The following is a 27,734-nucleotide window of genomic DNA, read 5'->3' as shown; positions in this document are numbered from 1 at the left end:
CAAGAAAATGCAGGAAACTTCTCTAAAGGCTGTGACTACTAATGTTGCAGATCGTCTACCTGAAAAACTCGGACGACAGTCTCTCTTTCTCGTCCACCCAGGTTAGGAGATAGGGTAAATTAAATTTCTTCCTGTGAGCTGTATATTTCCAATGTTCTGTTCCTGACCCTTGACCTTTGATTACAATCTGTTTCGTTTGTAGAGTCCCCTGCTTTTGATTTACTGTATTTTGTTCGAACAGTTAAAGCGAGAACTACTTCTAAATAGACGCTTCCCTCCCTTCTCTCTGAAGAGAGTAAAAACCGAATCCGGGAGAAACGGGGGAGTAACAATTTTGGGAAAGGCGCCGGGAGCGGGGAACAGTCTCCGGTAGTAAAGTTTTCTCCACGTTTTCCTCTCCCGGAGCTGTTTTGAAGCATCCATCAGCTCCTCCCCTCGGGCCTCCAAAAGTACCCTGCGACTGGGGCCGATTCTAGAGCCGAACCCGAAGCGTGTGGGGTCATTAGAAACTAGAGCAAGTTGAAGCCAAAGAGGCCTGGCAGGGTAGGGGGTACGTGGATTCGGGCCCGAGTGGAGCGGAAGGCCGACAGCCGGGAGTCCTCGGAGAGGAGGAGGGCGAGAAAGCGGGGCGGGCCGAAGGTCGGGGTCCCGCAGCGGGAAGGGTCCCCGTTTCCCCCTCCCCATCCTCGCCGCCCGGGGCTCTGGTGACGTTGCGGTTTCCTCCTCCCTCCAGCGAGCCTCAGCGCCCGCCGCGTCCCGCCCTCCTCCGCTTTCGCCCACACCCACCCGCCCGCGCCGGCCCGGCTCGGCTTGCAGTAGCGCCGCCCGAGGCTGCAGCGGCGCATCCCTGTGGCGCGGCGCCCACCCGCACCCATGGCGCGGCTGGCGCGCTGAGGGTTCGGCTCCGAGGGCGCCGGGGGCCCGGGCGCCTTGGAGAGAAGGGGGCCGGGAAGGGGTTCCGGAGCCTGGGCCCAAGCTGGAGAGGCGACGCCCGAGAGGACGAAACCGCGGCGGGGAGCGGTAAGCGGAGGGGGCTCGCGAGTGGTGGGCAGCGGCGCGCGGCGGACGTCGCTGCGGACCCCGCGCCGCTCAACTTTCTTCCGGAGTCTCGGGAGGGTTGTCGGCCGGACTGGCCGGGAGCCGGCGAGAGGCAAGCGGAGAGCCACGTCCCCCGCCGGCCGCCGAGCGCCGCGACCTGCGCGCGCGAGCCCAGCTCGGCTGGGGGGCGCGCGAGGCGTGAAGCCTGAGCCGTGAGTTTTCCCGGCGGCCGGGCAGCTTTGAGCCCCCTTCCAACCCTTGGCCGCCCAGCGCTGAGCTGGGCGCACGGTAAGAACTCGGAGATCACTTTCGGTGCGTCGGGTCCGGCCGGCCCAGCCGCGATTTCCCGGACTGCCGGGGGTTCCGGCTTCCCTCTGCCGGGTAGGTTGGCACGGTTTCGTGCCCTCCTTTCCCTCCGTCTCCCTGATAATCGGGGTGATGGTGGTCGGGTGAGCAGATCCTGGCGCTGGCAGCCCGCCTCTGCGACTGTGGAAGCCAGGCAGGCACGTCCCGAGCCTCCCTAGACGCCGGATTCCAAAGGCGCCAGGCTCCACCGACACTTGGAGAAACTGTCGGTCAGCCTCCCTCCCGGGCAGCCCCTGGTGAGGGGGTGGGGTGCGGCGTGCTTGACTCACAGGCTGGGAAGCTCCGTGAGCAATGCCACATGGGCTCTGGATCTGTCGCGGATGGACTCTAAGCTAAGTTTGTGACCTCGGAATTTTCTCATTTTCATCGCTCGATTGAGGCATCAACCTCCGCTTAGGCTGGTGGGCATTGAAGGCTGAAACCGAATCCATTGCTTAGAAGTAGGAGGTGAACCTCATTTACTTGGAATTCTTTAGATCAGGAAGTGCCACTTTTAGTTTCTAGGGATCTCTGTGTTATAAGGTTCTTTTAAACATTTTTTCATTAGTCATGCTTTAGAGAGTCCTGGTTTAGTTGACTTTAAATTTGAAGACGGACGTTCTCACTGAGAAATAGTTTCAAAACAATTTTTTCCCCCAGTATTTTATTTTTCACATAATAGACCGTAACTTTTCAGGAATTTCCTTTTCTTCAGTTTTTTTTTTTTTTTTTCTGCAATAAATGATAACTTGTATGAAATGAAATAGAATATGCAATATTTTATAGAATATTCTGCCAGTACTTCTAAAATGAGATCCCCAAATTGCAATATTCATGGAAGAAATAAAATATAGGGTGTTTTGTTTTTTGTTTTTTTTTAGAAAATATAGGGTTACCTGAGTATTTGTGTATCATGTACTACAAGGTTACCATACAGATAGGTGTCCTTTATAAAATGTGCAGGTAAGATGTGTTCTGTAAAAATAGAGAAGAGAAAATGTGGACAAAAGGGAAGTTTGTGACAGAAAACAGTATAGACCCCTTGTCACTGAAGGAATTATTAGCACCTTCCTAGGCCTTCTGGGTAGAAGGTTTTTAAAGTTCCTCTCTCTGAGGTTTGGGGCCTGGTTACGGAAAGACTGGGTAAGAGGTTAGCTAGGTTTGCCACCTGGAAGTCAGGACCATCATAATACCTAACATTTGTGTGTCTATCTACTTTAGTATTTATAAAGTTAGTCCGCAAATTAGCTAATAACATGTTTTCGGTGAGATTTGTTGACCAGTCCAATATCCCACAGTGCTGCCTTGAGGGGACCTGGTGGTCATCCGGAAGGAAAAGTTCTGAACTTCACTGAGGTTGTACTGCCCTTCCCAAGACCTCATTATAAAGGTTTCTTTTAATCTCTGAAAAAGTATTTTAAGATCATAGATGAAAATATATTCTGCAATTAAGCAATAAGATGTTTGTTTATACATTTCTTAATATTTGTAGTTGAATATTTTGGTATTTATTTCTACTTGCCTTGGATGACACTCTGTCCCATGAAAGAAATTACATGATTTCCACTCAATATTATGATTTCAACAAATGATTGGAAAGGAATACAGAAAGATACAGCATTTAGATTGGGGTTTTACTGTATCAGTAATGTTTGTTTCCCAAAGGGGTAAAGAAACTAGTAAAAGATGAGCATTCTGTAGTTGCAGTGTGTATTAAATATTACTTGCATGCATGCTAAATCGCTTTAGTCATACCCGACTCTTTGCAACCACATTGACTGTATCCCTCCAGGCTTCTCTGTCCATGGAATTCTCTAGGCAAGAATACCGGAGTAGATGGCCATGCCCTCTTCCAGGGATCTTCCCCACCCAGGGATTGACCCGCATCTCTCATGTCTTCTGCATTGGTGGGGATTCTTTACGATTAGCGCCATGTGAGAAGCGCATATATCATTAGCATGTTTGAGTCCTAAATATAGTACATGTTCTTATCCTTTTTTCACCTTCTTCCCCCATAAATTAAAAAAAAAAAATACTTATGCTAGAATATGTTTGTGGCAGGCCTTTGAGGAGATCAAGACCCTCTTGTAGAGGGAAGGTCATCATTGTAGTGGATACTTTTATTCTGTTTACTGAGAGGGGCTGGATCTTTACTACTATGAAGGAGTGGGTAAGGCAGACATTCCATGTCCAGCAATTCTGAAAGAATGGCTCCAAGTAGAGGACAGGACAGTTCTTTTTACTGTATTATAAAATGCCTTAGGATTTTCTCATCTTGGAATTATATTATCTTCACCCATGGTAATTTGTAGACTTTCCAGGTGGCCCTAGTGGTAAAGAACCTGCCTGCCAATGCAGGAGACATGAGAGACATGCGTTCAGTCCCTAGGTAGGGAAGATTCCCTGGAAGAGGGCATGGCAGTCCACTCCAGTATTCTTGCCTGGAGAATCCCATGGACAGATGAGCCTGGTGGGCTACAGTCCATGGGGTTGCAGAGTCAGATGTGACTGAAGTGACTTAAGCACGTATGCTTGTTGATTTGTAGAAAAAAAACTTGTTGGGGGTCACCAAATTACCAGTGGATATTTGGATGACACAGTGTAATCTAAACCAAGAGTCAGTGGCTGACATGGGAATTAGGCAAGTGTATAAGTTCAGAGTACCAAAAAGAAATTACTTCCCAGTGAAATTCGCTTGATGAATTAAGGGCAGAATGAAAGTAGAGCTTAAAGTCCTAGATTTCAGTGGCAACGATCCACGCTCCTATTTGATGATGGCAGTAATTATTAGAAATGGATGAATTTCAAAAAGTCTTATTGATTCTAATGCCCAACTCTAATAGGAAATTATATATTTTAAAAGTGAAACCTTGCAATAAGTGGATAATATTTTTAATTGAAGTAATTTTTCTTTAAAGAAAATTTTTCTATATATTTTAGTAAATAAATGTAGTCCCAGGTTCTTACCCATCTAACTTTAGTGTTTCACAGCTCCTACTTGCACGTAGAAGAGTGGTTTGATTAGGGGGTGGTGGAGAGAGATTACAGGAAAGAATCATACTAGAAAAAAAGGTAGATAGTGTTGTGGACAGGATAAAAAGAAGCCATTAGGGTTAGTAAATTCTTGCTTATGAATTCCTGTGCATTAGACAGGAATTAGACAAAGCAAGAGTCCCTGGTAGATCATATAGCTATGTGAATGCTTCTATTTAAAACTGCCTAGGGCTTCCCCATGGCTCAGCAATAAAAAACCTTCCTGCAATGCAAGAGACATAGGAAGGGTGGGTTTGATCCCTCAGTCGGGAAGATCCCTTGGAGGAGGAAATGGCCACCCACTCCAGTATTCTTGCCTGGAGAATCCTGTGGACAGAGGAGCCTGGTGGGCTACAGTCCATGGGGTGGCAAAGAGTCAGACATGACTGAGCATGAGCATGAGAAAGTAATTCAATATTTTTTCAAAGAATTCTAATATTTTCATTTTTTAGCCTAGTGGAAATGAAGAGTGATATTTAGATGATTTAGATATTTAGATATTTAGTGCTATTTAGAGCAGGTGTCTTATTCTTATTTTAGGGCTGTAGAAATGGAAATACCATGAAAAGAAGAGACTTGCCTGTCATTTACAAGTAATTAGTGGCCTATTTTAAATATGAGATTAACCTAAATGGCATATTTAATTCTACTTTTCACCTTTATGATTCCATGTCCATGTTGTTAAAGACTCTTCCATTTCATTTTCTTACAGATCTAATTTTTTATCCCATTTACTACACATTACTGTCCATAATTTGTCAGCTCCCTGGAATGCTTGCTTATGTGTTTTCCAGGCTTCTGTAAACTGGCTGTTTTGGGGCCCTCTTCCCACAGCACCCTCCTCTCACTCTGCTTATCTCTTATCATCCTCATCAGGGTTCCATCCTGGGGCCTCTTCTGATTCCCACAGAGCCCTGTGCCCATTGCTCAGCTCTCATTTGCTGGCTTCAGGTTTTGGGGTGTTTTACCAGTTGTGTTGCTTCCATCTGCATGTCTCAGCAAGCTTCAGCCTGTCAAGGGTATGGATTTCAGATCCTCTGTCATATGCCCAGAAGAGTATAAACCTGCAGGAGGCAGAGTGTTTAGAGAGTCTGTTAAATAACACAGAAAAGAAAAGGGAATGATTTTACTTTGGAAAAAGAAGAAATGATGGTTGAGACCATCTGTTTATTTTTTTTAATTTTTTAAAATTAATTTGTATTGGAGTACAGTTGCTTTTTTTAAATTAATTTTTATTGGAGAATGATTGCTTTCCCACCCCAACCCCACCCCGTCATGCTACACAGCATGTGGGATCTTAGTTCCCAGATCAGGGATGGAACCTGCACCCCTTGGCTTTGGAAGCGTGGTGTTTTAACCACTGGACCACCAGGCAAGTTCCATCTGTTCATTTCTTGAATGGAGTTCTGTCCTTAATTACAGATAACACTATGAATTTTAATGTGCTTTAAGATTACCACTGGATTTCCTTCTATTTGTTCCAACTCCCTTGGGGTAGTCCATAAACATGATCTTGGTAAGTGTTGTCATCAAATGTTAGTAAACAATTTCTGAAAGAACAGAATTTGCCTCTTTAGTAATATGTAGAAGCTATAAACATCCTGTTAATAGCATGATTTGTTTGGGCATTTTATATTTGAGAATAGTTATAACCATTAGGTAAGTGTAGTCCTGTTTTTAAAAATACAACAAAACACATGTGTGTAGTTAACTCTCAGTTATGCGTATGTCGTGTATCCATTGTAGACTGAGTCCATCTGCTTTGCTCTAGACAGAATTTGCAGCTGACTGTATGTATGTGTCCACATTGGAAAAATATTTTTGGTATTATTTATGGAATTAACAGGGCCTCTCTACTGAATTAATGGAAAATATTAGGATAATCATAGTAAAATTCCCTATGTGTTTAGTGTACATGATCATTCAGTAGAAATTGAGTAGGTCCACAGTCATTTAAAAAACTGTCATTTAAATCTTTCCATTTGAAATATTCATTGCATATACAGATGCCATAGGGTTGTAAATTTGTTGATTAAATTAAGGTTTTTGCATTTTTCTCATGTGTAACAAACTTAGCTACTAAGCAAAAGGGATTTAATGCTTGCAGATGTTATACCACAACAAAGCTGAGTCAGCATTTCATAACTCTTAAAAAGAATTTGTAAAGGAAATGGGCTCACCAAGCTGTGGGTCTATAATATTTTTTATTGATGAAGTACACAGGCAATGTACTGGCTTTACTGTTGGAGTCTAATGACTGTTGCGAGAAAAATGGGGATATTTGTTAGCAATTCTTGAAGTGGGAGTTAACAGCATTAGTGTAAAAGGTAGTCATTTGCAGACTGTGTTGTGAATCTAGAATTACTAATTTAAAAAAATAGACTGGGAGCACGGTTGGTGAACCAGGGGATGCAAGTGATGTCCTAGATGAAGCGACAGTCCTCCCTAGCTGAAAGATCAAATGGATCATGGTAATTGGCTGAGGCCCATGAGCCTCTTGAACAAGTCTGTTCTGTTCCAGAAACCAAAAGTGCCCTTCTTTATCTTTGCATACATTTTACTGTCACATCCTCTTCTTCAGACTGTGCTGTCTCTACTACTTAGGGATTGGAAATCCATGCTGAAGTCACTTTTCATTAGAATTTGGTCATCTGCATTTGTATGAGGTGGAGGTAGGGATCTTTGGCGGCTTGGGGGAGGAGAAAAATTGTCATCCCTCTAAAATACCTATCATGAAAGAAAAACAGGACAGAGTGTAAAGGAAACAGAGGTGGTAGGCAAAAAGGAGCAGAGAAGAGCTGTGAACAATGCTCATTTATTTCGAATAAACATATTTTAAAAAATGAAAAAAAAGAAATAGAAATAAAAGGCTACAGATTAACACCTTCATTTAGAGTACCTTGGAGTATTGAAAGGGTTATTGCATTTCTAAAGTAAGCCAACATCCAGAAAGTTGTGTCAGTGACAAAGGAACTCAAGAATTGCATGATAAAAATCATCAAGTAGTTTAAAAATGTTTCATGCCAGGGTGCACTCAACACTCTGACACCGGGTAGAGTGGTAAAGACTGCCAGGCTGCAGGGTAACACTGCTTACCTTCTTTACAGTTGTGACTGTCAGCTTTTCTTCTTGACACAGCGCTATTTTTGTTGTCTTGACTGTATCTGAGGACAGACTCTAAGTAAAGGATTTCTGGAATTCCACACATTCTGGTAAAGAGCTCTTCTTGGGGCCTTGGCAGTTGGATGACAGCATCCTAGGAGGCTCGCATGGGGCCCGGCTCACCAGCCCCTTGGATAATCGGGCAGGGGCCAGCTGGATTTAGGAATCACCTGCAGTGTTTACACTTCTCCCAAGGGGGGGAATGGGCCTGGCAGGAAGGAAAAAGGGGCCTGAAAGGGAATGTTGAACAGCTGTTTTCCATCTTCCCTGAAGAAAAAGAAGAGGAAATCGACTTACAGCAGGCATCAAGAGGGATTTATGCTAAATACAGGGAAGTTTTTCTGAATGTTTTAACCTTTAGAATGGATTTATGAAGGAGGCCTTTGAGTTCTTCTCTGTTTAGAAAGGTTTAAGTGAGGTTGTCCAGGAGGGATGTTAGCATTTGTCTTCTGGGGTTCTAATTTTATGACTGCTGCTCATCTGGATTTGAAAATCTTGGAAATTAAAAGTGACTTAATTATGTGAATGTAGAAGATATGGTGAGTTTTAGTGTTTGAAATACAAGTTGTCTATAGTTTACACTTAGCGTTTTTATTTATTAGCACAAAGTATTAATATTTGCTAGGTGGTTAAATATTGATCATGCATAAGTTTGCTTCAGCGTTTCATTCAGATACACATTACAGTGTCTGAAAGCCCTTCTTCCCTATGCTTAATGTATTTTCTCCTCAAACGGATCACGTTCCTCTATATTTCTTTTTTATTTTAGAAAACCTTTTAAAAGCAGGGCTTGGCAGCAGATTGTGGTGTTCCATTTTGGGCTTTCAGTAATATCTTTTACATTTCTCTACCCCATTTTTATAGTAGAACTAGACTGGCAACAGTGGTCACATGAATGTATGGGGCATTCATTAGCCATGTGGTCAAAACATAGAGGTTGCCCATATCAGAAAGAGCTTGGAAACTTCGCTTGTATTCCAGACTTCTTAACAGCAGTATTTTTGGTTAAAAAGAATGGCATGTATAGAAACAAAATGTGAGCTTTGTTTCATTTTTGTTCAGGAAAATAGACTCTAGTAGAATTAATTCATGGTTTCAGGCCACTGGTCGTGTTTTTTTCACAGTAATAAAATTAGGCAGGATTTAAGATGTAATCATCTTAAAAGCAGGTTCATACTGATGCTGCTAAAGGGGTTAGAAAACAGACTCAGCCAATATTGGGTCAGTGGGTTTGGGGGATGCCAAGAACAGGAGCCCAACACTGTCAATGTCTTAGGCAGCTGAAATGGAATGTTTCCACTTAGTTTTACAGCCCATAGTTTTAAAGCAATTTTGAAATGTTTTTCACAGTTACCTTTCTCAGAGGAAACTGATTTCTTGGAATCACTAAAAGCCTGCAGAGTTAACCAGTTAAAGTGTCTTTTGCTGTCTCCCTTAGTTATGAGGTTGATTTCTTCTTTTTTCCTCTATTTTGAATGTAAGTCTTACACAAGTTAGAGCATGTTGGTTTTAATGAGAACCCAGGTGAAACAGAGAGCAGAATAAGAATTGATCTACTACTTTTATGCAGTAGTTCAGTTTATCATTTCTTAAACTCTAGTGTAAAAATTTAAGATCCACTTTTTTTCTCTTAAGGAAACCAGTATTGTTCAGATTGGATTCATTCTGTTAATCACATGCTCTGTTAGGGTTCTAAGCTATTCAGCATTAACAGTTTTTAGATTTACTGTGACTTGCATAGAGTTATTCTAAATAAAATTCAAACTAACAAATGGTATTTGAGTATCGGCTGCAGGAACTTGAAAAATTCAGTTTCACCTCAACTTGTTAAATGTAATCTGGCAAGTTTCAGGGTAAGTTGGGCCACTTTCAATATCTCTTTCTTGGGAGAAGAAATGTGTTGGCAGTATTTATACTACTAAATTGCCATAAAATGATAAATCCTGTGCCTAAAGAAGTTGAATGGAGCTAGCAGTGTGAGAGTGGTTATGTAACAGACCCTTCTTTATGTGCTTACACCTTTTTTTCTTGTTGGTGAAGCCACTGAAGTTTGGTTCAGTGATTGCAAGTTTTAGAAAAGATAAATCTGTGTTACCAGGAATGAATGCTTTGATATATAACTTTTTCCAGTGTACTTTTGAACCTGAGAGTCAGATGAAAGAACGTTCTACTTTAGCGATAGAAATACTGAAAGGATTTAGTCATTCAGCAAGTACTTGCCAGGTACTTCATGTTTGAGGGGACGTCTGGTTGGAGCCGAAGCGGGGCAGCGTGCAAAAAAAAAAAAAAAAAAAAAAGACATGGTTTCCAGCCTTCGGGAGCTATTAAGTCTGGTTGGAGAAGGATAACTGAGTATGAAACTTTATGAGAACAATTAAGTGTTGAACAGACAAATCCTTGCAGCAGGTTTGCAGGAAGAAAGATGTCTGTGAGGGTTACGTGGGCGAAGAATACTCAGCAAGGAGGGAAGAATGAATTGGGCCTCAGAGGATTTTATGCCAAAAGAGGGAGGAGAGAAAGCCTTGCAAGCAGAGCCCCCAGCTAAGCAAAGGCACCGGAAGAGGAGTGAGCTAGGGAGTGGGGTAGCTGCCAGGTCAAGGAGAACTTAGAAAAATCATGGGAATTCACTTATCTCCTTTCATGACAGTCTGTCTCCTATCTTCTGTACCTTCTTCATGAATTCTTTCCTGTTTTCCACAAATATTTTTGAAGGCCTGTGTTGCACGTCATCATTGGGGCATGACACCATAGGGAAGACAAAGAAGGCTAAGGTCCCCGCCTCCCAGCGGCTTATACCTGAGCAGGTGAAATCTGTCTCAGAGCCCTTTTGGATTCAGAGAGGACTGAAACAGTAAGTGTGAGTAAAGAAGAAAACAAGTATCTTCAAGTAACTCAGTATGCATGTTATTAGGACTGAGTATATTAATTAGTGGGGATAGTCACAGCTATAGACATTCTTCCTGATCTCTTTTTAAGACCTAGTTCAGATGCCCCTCCTTATCCATCCTTCTTCAACTCAGTTGGAAATATTGATTTCTATAAATTTCAGAAGTACTTTGTAATTCTCATATAATTCTTTTTCTTTTGGCCTGTAGGATCTTAGCTTCCCAACCAGGGATCCGACCCATGCCCCCTGCCATGGCAGCTCAGAGTCCTAACTACTGAACTGTCAGGGAATTCACTTACTTCCTTTTTCTTTAGTGGTTTTAATAGATGTTTTCTTTGTTTTACCATTTTATAACAGGGCAGATGCACTTTCTTGGTTGGCATCATCCCTGAATTCCCAAAAGAGTATTGAGCAATGCATGTATGGGGCCGGAGGGGAGGCCACTTGTGGATAGAGTTGCTGGGGAAGGCTTCGTAGATAGCACTGTGCTCTTTGAGAAAGGTATGAGGTTGATGTGGAGCAGGTAGAGGGGACCCCCAGAGAGAGTAAAAATGGGAATCAAGGGTAAAATATGAGTCGTGCTCAAGCAAGGATGACAGTTAAGTGTGAAGGGAGAGTTTGTGCGGGGAGGATGTGAATGCTAGTGTTGAAGAGACGGGCCAGAACTAGACTGTGGAAGCTCTTGGAGGAGAAAATTGTTATTTCTGCTGTGGGAAATAGAGGCTCATGAGTAGGAAAGTGGTTATGATGATGGTGCTTTATTTAATTTGGAAGGACCTTGATAGTTTACAAAGATAGTTATTTCATGGGTGATACTGTCAGACTGCATGGGTCTGGCCGCTTCACTTTCTGTGTGACCTTGACTGGTAAAGAATCTGCCCGCAATGTGGGAGACCTGGGTTCAATCTCTGGGTTGGGAAGATCCCCTGGAGAAAGGAACGGCTACCCACTCCACTATTCTGGCCTGGAGAATTCCATGGACTATACAGTCCATGAGGTCGCAAAGAGTCGGACACCACTGAGCGACTTCCACTTTCACTTTTCTTTTCCTTACTTACTCTACTGTGCTTCGGTTTCCTCAGCTGTGAAAAGGGAATGATATTAGTATCTGTGTTATGGCACTGTGGTGAAGATTAAATGAGTTAACCCATGTGAACTACCTAGCATAGTTCCTAGCATTTGGTAAGCACTATATATGTTTATTGTTTATAGCAGCCTTTGGTGTAGATATAATAAAAATTACGATCCCTACTTTAGAAATGGAATGAAGCCTGGAGTGCTGCTGTCCATGGGGTTGCAAAGAGTTGGACACGACTTAGCGAACAACAACAATTTTAGGAATGAGAACATCGTAGAACTAGGACTGTGTATAGTTTATCTCCTTAGGGAAGACACCATAGGGAAGACAAAGAAGGCTAAGGTCCCCGCCTCCCAGCGGCTTATACCTGGGCTGCTATAACAAAGTACCTCCACTTGAGTGGCTTACACAACAGAAATCTATTGTCTCACAGTTCTGTGAGGCTAGAAGTCCAAAACGCAAGCATAAGCAGGATTGGTTCCTTCCAAGGCCGAGAGAACCCGCTCCATGCCTTTCTCCCAGCTTCCAGTGGTTTCTGTCAGTCTTCAGTGTTCCTTGGCTTGTGGACCCTTCACCCTGATCTCTCGCTGCATCTTGTCCTGGCATTCTCCCTGTTTATGCATTTCTGCCATCAAACTGCCCCTTTTTATAAAGATAACCATCGTATTGGATTAGGAGCCCATCCTACTCCAGTAAGACTTCATCTTAACTTAATTATAATTGTTATATCTTAATTATATCTGTGGTTTATTTGGACCCTGTTTCCAAATAAGGTCATATGTTGAGGCATTGGGTATTATAACTCCAACACAGGAGTTTTTGTAGGATCCAATTCAACCCATTACTGATTTCAAGTTAGATCTTTTGAGTCTACCACACTACGCCATGACATGCCTAAAGGACTGTAGAGAAGAGGAGGCCTCTGTGGTTTTATATGGGAAATGAGTAATGAGCTGTCAGTAGCTCTTCTGTCTCCTGTTTGTCTGGACTTGCACTGTTTCCCGAACAGCCAGTGGACACATGGTGCGTGGTTGGCCTTGGATATTAGTGTGCTCCCTAAGTCCTGAAAAGATCTTTTGCCTTTCGTCTTTCTTTCCAGGATGGCACTCTCCATGACTTCTTTCCATTTAGGATTAGAGATAAAGATATTAAGGTGAGTTTAGGGACATTATACTTACACTGGATAATTTCAGTTTTCTCTGTAAATTTGGATGATATGTCACTGTCCCCAAATATAGGTGATAAAGGAAGAATTGAATACTTTTGAAAAGAGGCAAAAATAAAATGTTTCATAATGAGGATTTTGCTGAGGATTAATTATGGGTAAGTGAGTAGATACGCAGCTGTGAGGTAAGATAGAAATTGATACCTCCGGGCTTCCCAGGTGGTGCTAGTGGTAAAGAACCTGCCTGCCAATGCAGGAGATGTAAGAGATATGGGTTTGATCCCTGGGTTGGGAAGATCCCCTGGAGAAAGGAATGGCAACCCACTCCAATATTCTTGCCTGGAGAATCCCATGGACAGAGGAGCCTGGGCGACTACAGTCCATTAGGTTGCAAAGAGTTGGACGCTACTGAAGCGACTACACACACATGCACGTGGGTTTTTAGTAGGGCTAAGTGTCCCACATCACTGAGAGGTTGAGAAATATTCCAAAACAATAGTAATGACCCGTGAAGATTAAAGAGTACAGAGACAAATAACGATTGCAAGAGATGAAAGCCCCAGGAGAGTCACCCCTGGCGAGTCACTGAGACGACTAAGGTGGTCCTGGGAACGGAAGAGGCTGGTTCCCATCTTGCTTGTGGGTTGGGGAGAATGGCTTTCAGCCTCCGTGGAGAGCACAATAGGGGAAGTATCACTGAAAGAGTCAAAATTACTTCACAGAATCTTTAATTTGGAGCATCTTAAGTGTCATCTCTGCCCCCTGTCCCATTTAACTCAGGAATTGACCTGGCAGATGGTTGTCTAGTTATCACATTCATGTAGGACAGAACATGGAAGAAGGTCTAAAATAAAATCAGTACAAGAGGAGTTTTCTCCAGCATGGATGAAGAGAATTCCTTCAGGTTTGATCAAAAAATATAGCTAGGTAGAATCTGGCCATGGGCAGAGATGGGGTGAAATGAGTAGGGTGGATATGACTAGTGTCATAGGTGTATTCCTAGTTTAAGAGATGCAAAGAACAGGGCTACCACTACCAGAGTAGAATGCTAAAGTCAGGAAAAAATGCAGTTAATTCACTGATATGAGGATATGCTACTGCTGCTGCTAAGTCACTTCAGTCGTGTCCGACCCTGTGCGACCCCATAGACGGCAGCCCACCAGCCTCCCCCGTCCCTGGGATTCTCCAGGCAAGAACACTGGAGTGGGTTGCCATTTCCTTCTCCAGCGCATAAAAGTGAAAAGTGAAAGTAAAGTCGCTCAGTCGTGTCCGACTCTTAGCAACCTCATGGACTGCAGCCTACCAGGCTCCTCCGTCCATGGGATTTTCCAGGCAAGAGTACTGGAGTGGGGTGCCATTGCCTTCTCCATATGAGGATATAGGCAGCAGTTAAATGTTTATGACCTGGAACGTACAGACACAAACATTAAATATCTGGTAGTTTCAGGCTCTGAGTTGGGCTGTTTCTGGCAGGAAAATGTGTTTTGGCCTGTGGATCTGTCACCATCAATTCCGAAATTATTGTCTTACTCTTCACAGCATGCGTGGTCTCCACTGTCTAGTAATATATCGCCTCAAAAATTGTTTCGTGACTGATAATGTTTTATAGACAGAACTATAAAAACTGTCACAAGAAGTTTTTAGCACAAAATAATAAGAATAATGTAGGTGTGAAAGGAAGAATAATTCATTAGATAGCACCCTTATTCTTTTGACATCTGCATAAGAGAAATGTTGGCAGTACAGAGGATTTTTTAAAAAATTTCCAGTATCATCGACACATACACTATTGTGTGTAAAATAGACAGCCAGTGGGAAGCTGCTATATAGCACAGGGGGCTCAGCCTGGTGCTCTGTGACGACCTAGGGGGATGGAGTGGGAAGGAGACTCAAGAGGAAAAGAATATATAAGTATAGATACATATGTATATATATATAATTAATGTTCATTCACATTGTTGAAGGGCAGAAACCAACACACATTACAGAGCAATTATCCTCCAATTTAAAATAAAATATCCAAATAATAGCAATAATAAAACCTTTATAACAAACCATTATGTTATGATGATAATCTTTGGGAATGTGGTTAAAAGAAGGGACATGAAGGAAATTATTTTAAATTTCAAAACAGAAGATCCTCAGTGAAAGTCTTAGCATATGCAGTCACCCTGCATGACGCGAGGCCTGGCTGATCTGAGCTTGAGGAGAAAGGGAAGGGGCAGAATGTCTAATTCCATGCAAAAGTGGCTGAAAGTTTTGAGGTGACATTTAGCAGGAAACTCTGAGAAAACCCATAAAAACCACTCATGGAATGTTGGGAAACAGCAGGGAATCCTCAGGGAGTGGACTGTGGTCAGAGGTGGGCCAGGCACGTTGACCAGGGCATGGTGGGCCTGGGGGTCTGGGAGCCAACCACAGTCAAGGGTATACATGGGGCTTTGCTTGAGTGATGGTTGGGAGGGCACTGGGCAGAGGGCAGCTCTCAGTCAACTCTGGCATTAACAATCACCCTCAGCAGTCTTTTAAGGTTCAGGCATTGTAATACATTTTACCTCCAAAAGTTATACTCAAAAGATCTTTATTTCTTCTTTTTATGTAGTTGTATTTATATAGTTATCTAACTATATGTATAGTTATCTCTGAGTATTTAAGGGTTTGCATCTTAAACACATTCATTAAATTAATTCCATCAATATTCTCTGTTTCTTAAGTGCTGGGCATGCTTAGTTGTTGGGAATATAGCAAAAAGCAAAGTGCCCTCATGGAGCTTACATTCTAGAAGGGGCACAGGCACACACAAAAAAGTAAGTAGGTTGTGTAGTAATTAGACAGTTATAAGTGCCATGAAGGGAAATGAAACCTAGAAGGGACTTAGGGAGTGATGGTGGTTATATGTGGTAAGGATGTAACTTAGGTGAGATGGTCACATCTGGCCTCATTGAGAAAATGTTCAGTTCAGTTCAGTTCAGTTCATTCACTCAGTCATGTCTGACTCTTTGCGAACCCATGAACCGCAGCACGCCAGGCCTCCCTGTCCATCACCAACTCACGGAGTACACCCAAACCCATGTCCATCGAGTTGATGATGCCATCCAACCATCTCATCCTCTGTCGTCCCCTTCTCCTCCTGCCCTCAATCTTTTCCAGCATCAGGGTCTTTTCCAGTGAGTTAGCTCTTCGCATCAGGTGGCCAGAGTATTGGAATTTCAGCTTCAGCATCAGTCCTTCTAGTGAACACCCAGGACTGATCTCCTTTAGGATGAACTGCTTGGATCTCCTTGCAGTCCAAGGGACTCTCAAGAGTCTTCTCCAGCACCACAGTTCAAAAGCATCACTTCTTCGGTGCTCAGCTTTCTTTATAGTCTAACTCTCACATCCATACATGACCACTGGAAAAACCATAGCCTTGATTAGACAGACCTTTGTTGGCAAAGTAATGTTTCTGCTTTTTAATATACTATCTAGGTTGGTCATAACTTTCCTCCCAAAGAGTAAGCGTCTTTTAATTTCATGGCTACAGTCACCATCTGTGGTGATTTTAGAGCCCAGAAAAATAAAGTCAGCCACTGTTTCCACTGTCTCCCCATCTATTTCCCATGAAGTGATGGGACCAGATGCCATGATCTTAGTTTTCTGAATGTTGAGCTTTAAGCCCACTTTTTCACTCTCCTCTTTCACTTTCATCAAGAGGCTCTTTAATTCTTCTTCACTTTCTGCCATAAGGGTGGTGTCATCTGCATATCTGAGGTTATTGATATTTCTCCTGGCAATCTTGATTCCAGCTTGTGCTTCCTCCAGCCCAGCATTTCTCATGATGTACTCTGCATATAAGTTAAATAAGCAGGGTGACAATATACAGCCTTGATGTACTCCTTTTCCTATTTGGAACCAGTCTGTTGTTCCATGTCCAGTTCTAACTGTTGCTTCCTGATCTGCATACAGGTTTCTCAAGAGGCAGGTCAGGTGGTCTGGTATGCCCATCTCTGTCAGAATTTTCCACAGTTTATTGTGATCCACACAGTCAAAGGCTTTGGCATAGTCAATAAAGCAGAAGTAGATGTTTTTCTGGAACTCTCTTGCTTTTTCGATGATCTGTCAGGTGTTGGCAATTTGATCTCTGGTTCCTCTGCCTTTTCTAAAACCAGCCTGAACATCTGGAAGTCACAGTTCACATATTGCTGAAGCCTTGCTTGGAGAATTTTAAGCATTACTTTACTAGTGTGTGAGATGAGTGCAATTGTGTGGTAGTTTGAGCATTCTTTGGCATTGCCTTTCTTTGGGATTGGAATGAAAACTGACCTTTTCCAGTCCTGTGGCCACTGCTGAGTTTTCCAAATTTGCTGGCATATTGAGTGCAGCACTTTCACAGCATCATCTTTCAGGATTTGAAACAGCTCAACTGGAATTCCATCACCTCCACTAGCTTTGCTCGTAGTGATGCTTCCTAAGGCCCACTTGACTTCACATTCCAGGATGTCTGGCTCTAGGTGAGTGATCACACCATGGTGATTATCTGGGTCGTGAAGATCTTTTTTGTACAGTTCTTCTGTGTATTCTTGCCACCTCTTCTTAATATCTTCTGCTTCTGTTAGGTCCCTATCATTTCTGTCCTTCATTGAGCCCATCTTTGCATGACATGTTCCCTTGGTATCTCTAATTTTCTTGAAGAGATCTCTAGTCTTTCCCATTCTGTTATTTTCCTCTATTTCTTTGCATTGATCTCTGAGGAAGGCTTTCTTATCTCTCCTTGCTATTCTTTGGCACTCCACATTCAAATGGGTATATCTTTCCTTTTCTCCTTTGTTTTTCGCTTCTGTTCTTTTCACAGCTATTTGTAAGGCCTCCTCAGACAGCCATTTTGCTTTTTTGCATTTCTTTTTCTTGGGGATGGTCTTGATTCCTGTCTCCTGTACAATGTCACGAACCTCTGTCCATAGTTCATCAGTCACTCCGTCTATCAGATCTAGCCCCTTAAATCTATTTCTCACTTCCACTGTATGGTCATAAGGGACTTGATTTAGGTCATGCCTGAATGGTCTAGTGGTTTTCTCCACTTTCTTCAATTTCAGTCTGAATTTGGCAATAAGGAGTTCATGATCTGAGCCACAGTCAGCTCCCAGTCTTGTGTTTGCTGACTGTATAGAGCTTCTCCATCTTTGGCTGCAAAGAATATAATCAGTCTGATTTTGGTGTTGACCATCTGGTGATGTCCATTTGTAGAGTCTTCTCTTGTGTTGTTGGAAGAGGGTATTTGCTATGACCAGTGCATTCCCTTGGCAGAATTCTATTAGCCTTTGCCCTGCTTCATTCTGTATTCCAAGGCCAAATTTGCCTGTTACTCCAGGTGTTTCTTGACTTCCTACTTTTGCTTTCCAGTCCCCTATAATGAAAAGGACATCTTTTATGGGTGTTAGTTATAGAAGGTCTTGTAGGTCTTCATAGAACTGTTCAACTTCAGCTTCTTTGGCGTTACTGATCGGGGCATAGACTTGCATTACCGTGATATTGAATGGTTTGCCTTGGAAATGAACAGAGATAATTCTGTTGCTTTTGAGATTGCATCCAAGTACTGCATTTTGGACTCTTGTTGACTATGATGGCTACTCCATTTCTTCCAAGGGATTCCTGTCCACAGTAGTAGATATAATGGACATCTGAGTTAAATTCACCCATTCCAGTCCATCTTAGTTCACTTATTTCTAGAATGTCAATGTTCTCTCTTGTTATCTCCTGTTTGACCACTTTCACTTTGCCTTGATTCATCAACCTAACTTTCCAGGTTCCTATGCAATATTGCTGTTTACAGCATCCAGTCTTGCTTCTATCACCAGTGCCGTTCACAACTGGGTGTTGTTTTTGCTTTGGCTCCATCCTTCTTTCATCCATTCTTTCTGGAGTTATTTCTCCGTGGATCTCCAATAGCATATTGGGCACCTACCGACCTGGGCAGTTCATCTTTCAGTGTCCTATCTTTTTGTCTTTTCATACTGTTTATGGGGTTCTCAAGGCAAGAATATTGAAGTGGTTTGCCATTCCCTTCACTGAGAAAGTGGCATTTGAGCAAATACTTAAAGGAAGTGAGGGAGCAAGCCATGTAGATGTCTGGGGGAGGCATTCTAGGCAGAAGAACAAGCACATAGGCCCTAAGGAGGGAGTGCCCATGTGTGTGTAAGGATAGCAAGGAGGCCATGTGACTGGGAGGGAAAAGATGGGGAGAGTTGTAGGACGTGGAGACAGAGGTGACACAACCAGTCCACATAATGACTTGGGAGCTATTGTTGGTACCTTGGGACTTGCCAGGTGATACAGAGGTAGGGAATCCTCCTGCCATTGGAGAAGACCCAGGAGATGCAAGTTCAATCCCTGGGTTGGGCAGATCCCCTGGAGGAGGAAATGACAACCTACTCCAGTATTCTTGCCTGGGAAATCCCACAGCCATACGAACCTGGCAGACTACAATCCACTGGTTCTTGAAGAGTCAGACATGACTGCATGACTGAACAAGCATGCATATTGGTACTTTGGTGCTGACTCTGAATGAGATGGGAAACCTTTGGGGAGTTTTAAACAGAGTGGTATAATAATCTGAGTTATTGTTGAACAGGTCAGCTCTGGCTCCCGTGTCAAGAATGACCACTGGAGCTGAGGGCGAAGGCAGGGAGAATAGTTTGGAAGCTATTGCAGTAATTTGGGCAAGGCATGATGTGACTTAGGCTGTTATGGTGGTGGCTGGATTCTGAATGTATTTTGAGAATGGAGCCAACAGAATTTGCTGATGGTTTGAATATGGAGACAAAGCGGGGAAGGGAAGGAAGGGAGTTTGGGCCTGAATTTCTGGCAGGGTTGATTGCCAGTAACTGGGACTGAGATGGGGAAGTCTGAGATGGCAGTGCCTGCGTCTTTGGGTTAATTATGTCTCTGTATCTTTGTTCTACAAACCAAGTCTGTGGTATTCTGAGTTTTGATTATGATTCATAGGAGGACATTTGGAAAGTACTCAGGGTAATTTTAATGCCAAGGAACTATGAGCTTGAGACAAAAATGAGAATGAGAACAAAAGTACACATAAAAATATTTGAGAATGTGAAGACAGAAAAAAAAAAGTAGAAGATTAAAAATATGGAAGAATGCTTAAATATAAGAGATGAAAAAGAACTGTGTATAGTGTTAAAAGCATCACTCCATACGTACCATCCAATAAGTGGCATTTTATTTATTTGTTTATTTATTGACATTTTAATTTTAAACAAATGAACTGGAATTGTATGTTTAGTGCCAGCAAATTACTTCCTAGTGAAAGTCTTCTAAGCTTTTCCTCCTAACATTATGCATTTCATTTTTAGACAATATCCAAAGCTTTTAAGCCATTTAATACTAAGTCCAGTATTCTGCTGTGTCCTTTACTTCAACAGCACCATCCTTGGACACAATCATTTTGGGGGGTTTACAGTGGAACAATATCAGAAGTTGGGTAAGGAGAAAGAGTTGGTGAAAAGTATCATGACATTTTCTTAGGTAACGGGACAAAGTGCTATAGCAAGACTTTCAGAATTGTAACAGGGATTTAGATCACTGAACTGAAAAGGAGGTCAGGGAGTTCCCCAAGACCACGGTTGGGCTCAGTGATTTGCCAGAAGGACTCAAAACGCTGTTAAAATTGTGGTTATAGTTTAACACAGCTGAAGAATAGAGACTGAAATCAGAGAAGAGAAAAGGTGCATGGGGTGAAGTCTGCAAGGAACTGGGCACAGGCTTCCGATGTCCTCTGCTAATGAAGTTCTGCTCCTGGCAAGAATATATGACAACACTCACAAAGAGTTGCCAGCCAGGGGAGCTCACTTGAGCCTTGGCATTCAGGGATTTTATTGGGGTTCAGTTGTGGAAGCTTGTAACGCCTGCGTGACTGACTTTAGCTATTCAGATTCTGGTCCCCCAGAGCAAAGACAGTTCATTGTGAATCCCATTGTTAGTATATACTGTCCGATCTTAATAGTATCACATGGCCCAAGGCCTCAGGCACCCAAAAATCCTCTTATCACATAGAATATAATGAGGGCTCAGAACTCATCTCCCATGAATCAGACACGGGCCAGTCCTTTCCTAGAAATGTGTAGGATTTGAGTTAACCCTTTCCTGCATAGCTAGGTAGGGCTTTGAAAACGGTATTAGTGCTTCCTAGAGTCATTATCATTAGTGGGTAAATTTATAGGACCTAATGCTTATATGCAGAGTACATCATGAGAAACGCTGGGCTGGAGGAAGCACAAGCTGGAATCAAGATTGCCAGGAGAAATATCAATAACCTCAGATATGCAGATGATAACCACCCTTATGGCAGAAAGTGAAGAGGAACTAAAAAGCCTCTTGATGAAAGTGAAAGAGGAGAGTGAAAAAGTGGGCTTAAAGCTCAACATTCAGAAAAAACTAAGATCATGGCATCTGGTCCCATCACTTCATGGGAAATAGACGGGGAAACAGTGGAAACAGTGTCAGACTTTATTTTTCTGGGCTTCAAAATCACTGCAGATGGTTATTGCAGCCATGAAATTAAAAGACACTTACTCTTTGGGAGGAAAGTTATGACCAACCTAGACAGCATATTAAAAAGCAGAGACATTACTTTGCCAACAAAGTTCCGTCTAGTCAAGGCTATGGTTTTTCTAGTGGTCATGTATGGATGTGAGAGTTGGACTGTGAAGAAAGCTGAGCACCGAAAAATTGATGCTTTTGAACTGTGGTGTTGGAGAAGACTCTTGAGAGTCCCTTGGACTGCAAGGAGATCCAAGCAGTCCATCCTAAAGGAGATCAGTCCTGGGTGTTCATTGGAAGGACTGATGCTGAAGCTGAAACTCCAGTACTTTGGCCACCTCATGCGAAGAGCTGACTCATTGGAAAAGACCCTGATGCTGGGAGGGACTGGGGGCAGGAGGAGAAGGGGGTGACAGAGGATGAGATGGCTGAATGGCATCACCGACTCAATGGACGTGAGTTTGAGTAAACTCCGGGAGTTGGTGATGGACAGGGAGGCCTGGCGTGCTGCGATTCATGGGGTCGCAAAGAGTCGGATACTGAACGACTGAATTGAACTGAACTGAATTCTGAAGGAGATGATATAAGGACATATTCAAAGTATGCATAATTTTAGGTAGATAGGTAAATGAGTGAACCAGAGTAGATTATGTATGAGAAGTTAAATGTATTTTGTGATACTTTGCCTCAAAAATATATAATTGTTGTCATGACTTATCTCACAGAAGTTTGCAGATACTGGGCTAGAAGAATAGAGGCATTGATCTCCGAGTATGTGGTATTGATTGGAGTCAGGAAAGAGGTAGAAAGGAGGGAGGGTAGCCTGGAAGTTGATGTTGAGGCAGAAGAATTGACTCATGCAACTCATGAAGCTGTGGAAGCTGATTGTCTGCAAGCTAGAACCCAGGAAAGGTTGGTGGTATAGGTTCCAATCTCAGGGCAGGAGGAGATGATGTCCATGCTCATCAGTAAGGCAGAGAGGGAGGGAAGGAGAGGGAGGGAGAGGGGATTTCTCCCTTCCTCTGCCTTTTTGTTCTATTCAAATACTCAGTGAATTGAACAAGACTCAGCTATGTTTGAAACAGCAATCTGCTTTACTCAGTCTACCACTTCTAATGCTAATCTCTTCAGGAAACCTTTTCACAGACACAACCGGAAATAACGTTTCATCAAATACCTGAGCACTGTGTGGCTGCAGTCAGGTTGACACATAAAATTAACCATCACAGGTGCTAAGAAAGAAGTCATATATCTCAAAAATCAAAGGAGGAGATTTGGTTACAGAATTAAAGGTACTTATGTTCACAAATTCAAAGAATTACATTGCCAACTGAAAATTAATATATAATGCCATTTATGGGAAGTAGAAAATGTATTTCCATCAAACATAAGATTTAAAAATTTTAAGTTCAGAAGTAAGTTTTTCATCTTTAAACTTCAAGACTGTTGTTTCTATGTTGAGGATATTTTTCTGACTGGGTGAGCACATATACAATCAGAATGGTTTATCAGTAAGCTCTATAAAATTTGGTTGCCAAAGAAATAGTATTAAATGTGGAAACGTCTTTTCTCCTCACATGTGTTCAGTTACTTGGAATATGTAGCCTCAAAGTTATAAATGTGCTGTTGAGCGGGAAGAAAGACCAACTTCTTGGCATCAAATACTTTATATTTGTCAAAATTTGGTATTTGTAGGCTTTTGGAGACTCTACAAGGTTATGATGCATGGTGCATTGTACCTATTTTAAAAATCACCTCCTGTGAGTGATGGTTTGTGAGCACTTCCTCCTGGTGTCATGGCACGCTTTCTTTCATGTGGACTGACCTTGGTATTCTCATTGACAAGATGATGACAATTGCTAGCATTTGTTGAACACTTTCTAAATCTCAGTGACCCTTTTAATGCTTGAAGCTAATTTAAGATCACAGAAAGCCTGTGAGGAATGTATTATTCTATCTGTTTTACAGAGGAGGAAACAGGAACATAGCTCAGGATGTGGTGGTGCTGGGATTCAAACTCTTAAGTCTGGCTCCTGCTTGTGCCCTCAATCACTGATCAGGTTCGGAGGTGAATGATGAGAACTACCATTTTGGGGGAACCCTTACCAGAAAGTGTTAGTTACTTTATAGGTGTTATGTCATTTAATCTCCCAACCAGCCGTGAGACAAATACCATTGTCCTCTTCATTTTAAGTAAGGGAATCGGTTTAGCTTGTCCACAGTCACATAGAGGTGAAAAAAGCCACTCTGACCCCTGAGCCTGCCTTCTTAACTGCCTCACCAGTCTGCCCTTAGGAATCTATGGCGGGAAGAAAATTTTTCCTTTAGTTTTCATGGACATTTCCTGGTTTAAATGAACTGTTATTTGAAACTGTATGAGGTTATATTTAGCTCTTGGCTTCATTATCTTTATTCATCTTCTTTACATGCTTTAAGCTTTTAGTCAGTTATGCCAGAAAATAGTGTTTTCATGTTTAAAGCTGTTGCTGAGAAAGTCAAAGCTAGTTGTTGAGACTCATCTAGAAAAATCTTTGATTACGAAAAATTTTGAAAACAAAAAAGATTGCTAATTTTCTTTGGGGCCAGGTGCAATAAGTTAAATAAATTACTTTGGACTAAGGGAGAAATTTTACCTTGTAGCCTCAAGCCTAGTATAGTTCCTAGGTTTATAGCTGCTCAATACATACCTGAATTAATGAATAAATACTTACAAGAAAGTCTTACTCCCAGTATAGGTAGGGAATTGGTATTCCAATTCTGGAAAACAATACAGTGGAAAACTTAAAATATATAAGCTACCACTTTTTAAAAGATTCAGAATGTCAAAAAAGAAATACACTTAATTATACTAAGATCTGCTGAAGAAGGGATAGGCTTCCAGTATGCATATTCTTAGGCTTCCCTGGTCTCATCTGGCAAAGAATCCGCCTGCAATGCGGGAGACCTGGGTTCGATCCCTGAGTTGGGAGGATCCCCTGGAGAAGGGAAGGGCTGGCCTGGAGAATTCCATGGACTGTATAGTCCACGGGGTCACAAAGAGTTGGACATGACTAAGCGACTTTCACTTTCATACTCAGCACTAAATTATTCTGAAAATAATGTAAGAGTAAAAAATTCTGAAAATAGGATATTGTTGTCCAATGTCATCTTTAAGAAAATCCATTAAAACTTTAACAAGCACCAGTCAGAAGATATCCAACTGTTACACTGCTAGATAAACTAGAATTTACTTATAGCTTGTCTTAGAAAGTATAAAGCCATTTCATTTTCTCTTTGAGCATTTTTGCAGGCAAAATTCAGTACTCTAGTAGTCTCATCAGTGACTTTGTAGATAATTCTCTCCCCTTACTCTCTGTCCTGTTCTCTCTTTGTCTCCATGAGAATTTTACAGATTTTACTTTCTCTCTGCTTTCTATAGGACAACCACTCTCCCAAAAGCAGAATCTTAATGGTTTTTAGTTTTGTAAGAATGCATAGCAGGCAAAACTCTCCTCCTGAATTATGCCTTCAGTTTGATAGCCACTAAATTACTCAAACAAAAGTCTGCAGTGCATGCGAGATGGAGATTCCAGATTTGACACCAGAAAATATGTATGACCATTTAAAAATATAATCTAGCTTAATTCTTCTTCTTATAAAAAGAAGTTATACAGTTACTATTATTGGTGTTGCAAAGAAGTGAACTTCAGAGAAAATGTGGAATCTTCTAAACAACTTTCCTAGAGACACGTGGAAATTTTCTTTCACCGCGCAGGGCTGCACCTAACTTACAGACCTAACCTAAAGTTTCTCCAGCATTGAGTGGGAAGGGGGTGAACACCATTATTATACACAGTGTGGTTTTGCTGTGTGGGTTCAGGGTTATGATTACTCCCTCAGTAGTTTGTGTAAATTCTTGGGGTTCCATATGTTATAATTTCATATTGTGGATTTTTGTTTGGAAATGACTTTTTGGGGAGGTATATTTCATTTCACCCTTAAATAAGGAAACAGTAAGCCCTCAGTAAAAAAAAAAAAAAGAACTTTCATTTTGATTAAGAGTGCTTGGTTTTTAAATTTTTCTTTTTTGGCTGAGTCCATAGCTTTACACATCGGGGAGTATAATTTTAGGGAATGATTGTATGGTACCAAAACCATATGTTTTCTTAGCATTTGATATATTTAAGAATAAGGTTAGATTTATTTCACTACAAAAGTCTACCAAGGACCTACCTATAAGGTTTTATTTTGATATCGAGGAAAAATAATTTTAAAAATTATCCTAATGATACATTTAATAAAATTGAAATAGAAAAGTGAGGAGAACTTTAAATATATATATATATATTCTATTACTTAAAACATATGGAAACAGTACAGTAGTATGTGTGAGACCACAGCAAGATATTTCTCAAATTCTTGGAAATAGGTTTCTTTGAGAGTCAAATCCTAAAATAGATCAGAGAAGGAAATATATAGCTCTGCTGGGAGATATTAGTGCTCTCAGACCATTGGTTTGCCTAAAACCTGACTGGAGGCCTGAACAGGAAGGGGACTTGGGCTTCAGTGGAAGCATGAAGGAGGAGCTGTGGTTGGAAACCTCTACAAGGTCTGCGCGTTTACCAGGGCATAGGCTGCAATGTCAGGGGCGTTCAGTTGTCTGGTTTGCTAGACTGTTTTAGCCCTTCATCAATAAGAGCACCTCCAGTTCTAGTGTGGGAGGGTCAGCTGTCCCATATATTTGGTTGGCTAAAAAGTTTGTTCAGCTTGCAGGACAACCCAAACAAACTTTTTGGCTAACACAGTATTAACTATTGGGCCTGTCCATGGGGTTGGGCAAACTAGAGTGGTTACTGTTGAGCTGAGCTTAATGGAGGTGGTGCAGGAGCTCTGGGGAGGGGTTGGTGGTACATGTTTTATGCTTCTTTCCTAAATAACATTACAGTTCAATTTTTTAGCATTTATTTTTAGTGGTATCCCAGGGGCATTTGTGCCAGGGGCTGACAAATGCAGACTCCATTCAAGTGCAGTTATGGTGGTATTCTTGACCGTTTGAGTTGCTCCAAGCCCAGGGCCCTTTCCACTGCCTTTGTTCTGATTCCTTATACACCAGGCAATTATCTAATACTTCTGCTTCCTGTGTATTTTTCTGATGAAGCCAGAAAATATTTCCCAGTCTTTTTGATAGTTGTATTTCTGAAAAATGAGTGCACTGACATTCTGGTTTTATATATGCTGAGGGAGGAGGAATTTAGTTTTATCATCATAACATCAGATGCCATCTCCTAGGATGATCAGCTGAGATGATAGTCTGAGCCAAGACCAGACCCTGGACTGAGATGAAATCATTAACTCTGATAATGGCAGTAGATATCCTCCAAGTACTCTTGTACTCCTTCCACAATATAAACCTGTTACTAGGAAATAGCTCCCCAACTATAGATTGTTTTTCCCAGCACTTACTGTATCATTGTGCCTTTCTTTCCAAAGAATAGAGTAATAAGCAGTCACTTTTTGTACACTGAGAATAATTAACTGGCCTTGGAAAGTAATCAAACTTGGTTAATAGTTCATTTAATGTTTATGGTTTTCTTTGGGGGCAAAACCCCCAACAAATTTTTGAAAAATGTCAAGGATCATATCCTTTCCTTTCCAATGAGCGTTGAGCTTACTATGAATGATACCTTAAAGAATCGGGAGCCTTGAGTTCTAGTTTCAGCCAAGTCTCTTAACATGGGGCATGGCCTTGCTCTAGTCAGTTGACATCTCTAGTTCTCCTTCTTTTACTTATGTACTTTTTTTTAAATAAAATATTTTATGGGTAGGTTAATATAATCCTGCATGTCTGAAACTTCTTCCCTTTTGTTAAAAGTAACAAATATTTATGGAGCTCTTATTTCATGTCAGGTTCTATGCTAAGTGCATTATATAATATTTATTTGCCTCAGGAAGTTGGGACCATTTTATGAATGAGAGAATGGTGGTTCTGAGAGCGAAGTCAGTTGATCAAAACTAGTCGACAACAGAGCTGGAGCTTAAACACATGTCTGCCCAGCTCCACGCCCATAATGTTAATTAGTGCCGTGCTCCTTAGACTTGGCACATAATTTAAGGGGTTTTTAAATCCATCTTAATTTGGGACATGGTTTACTTTCTATAGGGTGATTTCTTACTTCCATCTTTATACTTTCTATATTTCTGAAACCAGAGGAATTGAAAGAACTTTTGTACTACTGTGTGTTTCATTTATAAATCACCCCAGACTGTTTGGAAACCCACTTCATTTTTGAAACCCAACGTGCTGGTATAGTTTTCAATTCTTTTCCTTCTCGGCATACGCTTTCTGTGCTTTCTTTGTGTAAGGATGACAAAAATGGAAACTTTTAATGTTATTGAATGTTAAAAATTTGGCTAAAGGAGAGAACTTTGGTTTACGCCTTAGGAGATTCAGGTTTATTTCTGTCTCAAGATATTTATGCAGAGATATTGTGAGAGTAACTCTTAGTACTGTTTTG

The 27,734-nt window shown here is 41.7% G+C and overlaps 1 protein-coding gene across 1 annotated transcript in view; it reads left to right on the top strand.

The window, feature by feature from the left end:
• Nucleotides 1-823: 823 nt before the first annotated feature.
• Nucleotides 824-27,734, top strand: part of DSE (dermatan sulfate epimerase) — a 76,678-nt gene continuing 49,767 nt past the window's right edge. Inside the window, exon 1 of the mRNA XM_061131977.1 lies at nucleotides 824-1,020. The gene's annotated coding sequence lies outside the window, so the exon portion shown is untranslated. The remainder of the gene's footprint in view (nucleotides 1,021-27,734) is intronic.

This window comes from Dama dama, chromosome 28 (genome assembly GCF_033118175.1).
Source record: "Dama dama isolate Ldn47 chromosome 28, ASM3311817v1, whole genome shotgun sequence".
NCBI classification, from domain to species: Eukaryota; Metazoa; Chordata; class Mammalia; order Artiodactyla; family Cervidae; genus Dama; species Dama dama.
The sequence above is the reverse complement of the archived record's forward strand: the minus strand, read 5'-3'. Positions and strand labels throughout refer to the sequence as shown.